We start from the raw sequence: 6,179 nt of genomic DNA on the forward strand, positions 1-6,179 counted from the left end.
GTTGGGAAGCAACCTGGCTTTACTATTTTATTTTTATTTTTTTATAAGCATAGGAAGCAAAGCCATTAGAACAATGCAAAAGCGAGCTAGATGGTGAGAACTAAGTGAGAGGCACCCATACAAAGGACTATGTTTGGAGGAAGTCTGAGTACCTCATGAGCCATGATTGTTTCGGCCTTTAGCCTTTCAGGAAGTTTCTTGTCCACCCTCGTTATTGTTTTGATTTATTTGTGCATTGGGGACACTGCACTCTTTTAAGTGTGGAGTGGGAGAATACCTTTAGATCATTATTAGTATTATATTAGTATGTTAATTTTTTTTCTTTTTGTTTCATATTTTTGTTTTTTATAGTAGTGTAGTATTTTAGGTTATTAATTTTAAAATAAAAAAAATGAAAAATGTTGAAAAATTGGACTTTTCCCAATGATGGATCTCATTCGACAGGTTTCTTGAGGGATTTAAGTTGAAAGAAGAAGGACAAAAAGATTTTCTTTGTAGGTAGTGTAATAATTCCCCCTTAGTTTTTCTTTGTGTCGCGGTTCTTTTCCAAGGGTTTTGTTTGAACCGGGTGTATCTAGTTTAATTTTTTTTAGGAATAGGATCCATTGTGTTGTGTTTTGAATTGAAGCAATATCTCTTTACTTTGTTATGCCTTGAGAATAGTGAGTACTTTGGCCGTGACGCTTATGCTCAGTTTTTGACTCTTGTAGAAGTACCTTAAATTGTATAATCTTGACTTTGCTTAACTGCTTTGACTAAAGTGTCTTGATGAGTCCAATTCGGAGTGAATTATGTGCCATGTGTGTGTGAGGTTTGTGTGTTGTTCTGTGCTTTGCATTTGATGTAGTGATAGAGGCACTTCTTTGTTGAGCCAGATATATATAGTTTACCCACTTAATTGTTATGTGTCGTAGTTAACCCTTTGAGCTTGTAATCTTGTTTCTTTGGCAACTACATTACAAGCCTTACCCATTTGTTTGAATTAACCATCTATTTGAACCTTTTCACCTCTAATGTGCACTTGAATTGTTATGAACTTTGTAAAAGTTGAAGTGTGGGGTGGTTGGTTCGGCTTTTGAGTGGAACTAATGAATTAAGGAGAAAGGTGCACTGTTTTAAAAAAGTAAGAACCACTTGAATTGAAAAAGAAAGGAAAAATAATAATTGTATTGTTGTGAAAAAATATTCCTTGATAGTGGTAACTCTTGATGTAATTGTGCTTAAGGAAGTATACAGTTAATATACATTGATGTGAAGGTGGAGTTATGGTTTGACATAAGTGTGGGGTTTTAAAGGTTAAACTGTATGTATTAAAGTGCTTGGAGAGGTGTAGTCACTATTATATCTAAATGTATCCTACTCGTCCCGCATCCTACATTACAACCAAATTAAGTCCTGCTTGATCCTTGACTGAATGAGCTCGATTAGTAGAGTAGTACACTACGGGCAAGCCTATGGTGCATCTTTTGTGGCATATGAATGTTATTTCTGAGAGTGAGTGAATTCTTTCTATCTTGAATTCCTAATTTTTCTTAAATTTTATTGTGTGTGGAACTACTATCTTTTGTTGTGTGAGGGCACCTAATTCATGAAGAAAAGGTAATGTCATTGACCTATATGTTAGAGTAAGTGAGTGAGTTGTGAATAATGCGTGGTACTTGTGAGTCAAATCTTGAGGTGAAGAGGTTACACTTTTCTGCTTAGTCTATTTTGAATATTCCTGGTGTGATGAGTTAGGAGAATTCTGTAAAAAGGTTGTGTCTATATAAAGTGTAGTTTGATTGCTTGAGGACGAGCAAAGGTTTAAGTGTGGGGTGAGATAGTTAGTTATTCCCACGGGAGCAGATAGAACCCGATCATCCCCTAGGACAGTAAGAATAACCGATCTCTTGCGAACGGGGTCCACACTCGGACCGGGAAACTGATTAATCAATTTTGGGCTCAAATTCGGCCTGAAAGCTTCCGAAGATCTATCCTTCTTCGTGACTTCCAGGATGTAAATCTTCCAAAGTGGACGAGTCCACACCATCAAAGAAAGAATGAAGGGGATCATCCATGCCATGAAGCCCTTTATTGGACTTCTGTTTTCCTTCTTGGCCCACCTCGAGCATGGACTTGGTGTAGGAGGGTGTACCCATTATTTCTATAACATCGAGCACTTCCTTCGGAGCAGGGCCGACGTCTCGGGGGGCCTCATCCCCCTTCTCTATCTCGACCTCTTGAGTTAAGGAGGTTGATCTCATGGCTCGGACCCTCGGCTATGGCCTGCTCCCCATCGAGGGTCGATCGGTGGGAAACAGAAATATCATCTTCTTCAGAGTCATCCCTGAGCCAAAAAAGTGAATCGAAATTCGGGAACCCGAGATCTTGAGCTCTTCTTGGGCTTATGAGCCGCTCTTTTATTTGGCTTCATCTCGAAACTTGGAGAGCCCGAAGACTTTCTTTTATTCTTCTTCTTTTCCTCTGTGGCGTCCCCGTGTTGTCCCGCAACAGAGGGATCAACAGACAAGGACACATCCTCGTCCCCTTCCAAAGGCATAAGTTCGGTAGTCTTAGGCAAACCTACAAAAGAATGAAGAAAGGTCAGTATGATATGAGTTAAGAGTGCGGTAATAACTATTCGAAGGAGAACCTTACCATGAGAACTGGTCTCCCATCGGCCCTTCGAAAGCTTGTTCCATGAGCGCTCAAAGTATGACATCTTTTTACAGATGCCTTTGATCCACTCCTTAAGTTGGGGGACTGCATTTGGAACCCGGGCAACAACTGCTCAACCATGAATATGAATGATGAGGAAGAGAATGAAGAAAAATTGATACTTAAGGAGAGGCTGCACTTATGAGAGGCATTCTATTTCTTGGGGAATGGCGTGAACTCAGGAGGGATCAAGTTTTCAGTCTTCACCTGAACGAAGCATCCCTGGCAGCCTCAGTCTCGATCTTCATCAATACTAAAAAAGGGGGCCTTGCTGGCCCGAAAAGTGAGCTTGATTAGCCCCCCTCAAAAAATTTAGGGACTGTATAGAAGGAGCAGGTGGTCGATGGTGAACCGACAAGACTCAGTGTTATTCACGAAGTAACGGAGGAGGATCACGGTCCTTCATAGAGATGGGTGGATTTTCCCCAAGCGCACCTTGTATCTTTTGCAAAAATCCAAAACGACTGGGTCAACCATTCCCAATGTGAAGGGATAAATGTAAACATTTAAATACCCTTTTACATAGGTAGTAATATCGTCTTCAGGCCCGGGGACTACCACGTCCTTATCTCCCAGTTTACAGTCCTCTCGGACAGTGGGGACGGTATCTTCAATGACAGAGCATATATATCTCGATGCCCATTCACCTCGATCTTATTTGGACAAGGCCCTTTTGACCTTAAAGTCGTCCGCAATTGAATAGCCCCCGGGAATAATTATTTTCAAGGGGGCTCGGGTGCAAGTTTGGTGACAGCCGACTTGGAGGCAGCCACTTCAGGAGCAGTCGTCTTGAGGACAACCATTTCGGGAGCGAACGCTTCAGTACCGGCGGCCGTTTGGGAAGATTAAGAGGCAACCTATTGAGGAAATGATTTAGACGTTTTAGCCATTATTATCTGGAAAAGTCTGAGAAATTAAATAAAGAGTACAAAGGTTTGAAGGAACAAGCTTGAAGGCTGAAGAACAGAGTATGAAGATTAAAAGAAAATATGTGTAAGAACTTAAGAACAACTATGAGAATGTGAAGATCAAGGATAAATATATGATGGTTTGAAGGAAGTCGGTGATAGCTAGAGAATTCGAAGGTAGAAGCTTGATTAGAAAGTGGAAAAAGAATAAGGATAGAAGCTTTTATAGGGGAAGTTTGCGACGTTTCACGCTCGGAGGCAACCAGCCAATAGTCGACACGTGTTCGAAGTCAGAGCAACGTGATTGATGGGACGTTTTGACTTCTTCGTCATTTCTGTTGTAACCTCTGGAGGAAGGAACCAAAGAACATCTATCGTTTCTCATCTTTTGGTAAACTTACTCTCTAAGAAACGAGGGGACTATGTAAACAGGTAAAACCGGAGCTAATGAGCACCCTGATTTCCCAGTGGGGCAAATGAAGCAAGGACGTAACTACAAGGAATCGAAATCGTAGCTAGGAGCCTCTGGCATAAAGGCCCGAACAAAACCTCGGAGTCATCGAGACCATGCCCCTCAGATCTGGTTTGAGCTCTGAGACCTCGAAAGGCATAACCAAACGGTTGTACTTGACTAATAAAGGACCGTGATATCTGTGCCCGACAAGATATCATAGCGCGAATCTCAGCCTGTGTCGACAGCGGATCAGTAATTAACGAGAAAAAAAGATTTTTACCTTTCTTAGAGTTGTGCTTAGGATGAAATTCTCCTACTATATAAAGGAGATAATTTTTATTCAAGAAACAGGCTGTAACATGCATACCAAGGGAATATACATTTATTTTCTCTGCTTTTAGAAGTTATTCAAAGTTCTTATTTTTTCTCATAGTTCTTCACAAGTGTTTGGATTCAAATCAAAGGCAGACTGATTGTTAAGCTCGTAACTGAGCTGGACTCAATACTATTACTGGTTTGGCTGTTTATTCTATCTTTACTTTACTCATATAATGTTATTAATCACTTGTATTGAATTAGTTCACATATCCTTAAAACCGCGTATAAGTTCATTTTTAAGGGTAAACACACGCCAAGCAGCATGTAATGCGAGGCAGAACACCGCATTGGATGAAGCATCACGAGGCTTGTGGCAGAGGAGTTTGGTCCGCGTCGCAACTCCTCACTTTTCAATAGCACTTGTAGTTCCTTTGGTTTGTCTTCTCTTATCTTTGTCTTTATGCTCTTGAGGCATGACTTTATTGTTTGCAAGGTAAGCTTTCTCTTTTCATTTTCTACAATGTCTTTTGTCTTCTTCATAAATGTTGGTATTATTTATACTTGGTAATGCAAAGTCAAAGATTTTTTTATGGTCCTGTTTCCTTCTTTACTTTTTTATCTTTTGTGAAAGACAAAGTTCCCTCCTTGGTTGTGGAAAGTCTTTTTCTTTTCTTTATATTGAATTGTTCTTTATTGGACTTGTAAAGAGCTAGTAAGAGGGAGTGGTCTCGCGCACATGAGAAATTAGTCCGGAAGGCAAAATGGGTAGATTTTCCTCTTTCCCCAACCTGCGCATGAGATATACGTGAGGCCTAATCTAACTCTAATTTTGCTAAAAATATTTCTTCATTTTTTTAGCTTACCAGAAAAGTATCCAAATACATGCTTACCAGAATTTAATTCTACTTGTAACTTTGTAATAGCTAAACACCTTCATCTTCTCGGTTACGCCCCACAATATTACGTCGATATTTTGTCCTGCAGTATTACATTACGATGATATTACGATTTGTAGTATTAAATTACAATGATTTTGTACCTATAGTATTGTACGTTGAATTTGTCGTAAGGTAATTGACATCAGTCCAAGGAAAGGATTATTTGGAGATTACAAAGATTATGCTATTTCAAACAAGTGAGGAATAAATTCGTGAAGGTGAGAGGATACGAAAATCGAAGAAAATGAATTTTTGTCAAAATTTAACATTTTGGGATAAAATATGGCCCGAGCTAAAATATCCGGTGTTTATGGACTAGTGCCATATAAGGTACCATATGACCATGATGGTATGATGTATAAGGTGTGTTAAAATAAGTAGTATTTTAAATAATTTGAGATAATTCTTAATTATGCGGATAATTAGTTAATTATTGTATAATGGGTATTACCCAATTATTAAAGAATTAATTGAATAAGGATGGGAAAACCAATGTGGCAGCCACTATGTCTATTTATGTATGACTCTTATAATGGAGTGGAAAGGTGGCATAAGATTAAAGCCTTCAAGATTTAAGGTCTTTAATCAAAATGTTAAAGACTTTAAGATTTAAGTCTTTACTCATAACGTAAAAAGACTTCAAGATTTAAGGCCTTCAAGATTAAAGTCTTTACTCATAACATTAAAGACTTCAAGATTAAAGCCTTCAAGATTCATACGAATATGTTATGGAATAAATTAGCTTCAACAAAATTTTACACGATGGTATACTGTGTATTAACAACGGAATTTTGCAATTCTAAGGGAGTACAATGTAATCTTTCTCAAGAGAATCGACTCAGGTATGTTAAGGCCACCCCTTCT

The sequence above is a fragment of the Nicotiana tabacum genome, chromosome 10, assembly GCF_000715075.1.
Source record: "Nicotiana tabacum cultivar K326 chromosome 10, ASM71507v2, whole genome shotgun sequence".
Classification (NCBI taxonomy): domain Eukaryota; kingdom Viridiplantae; phylum Streptophyta; class Magnoliopsida; order Solanales; family Solanaceae; genus Nicotiana; species Nicotiana tabacum.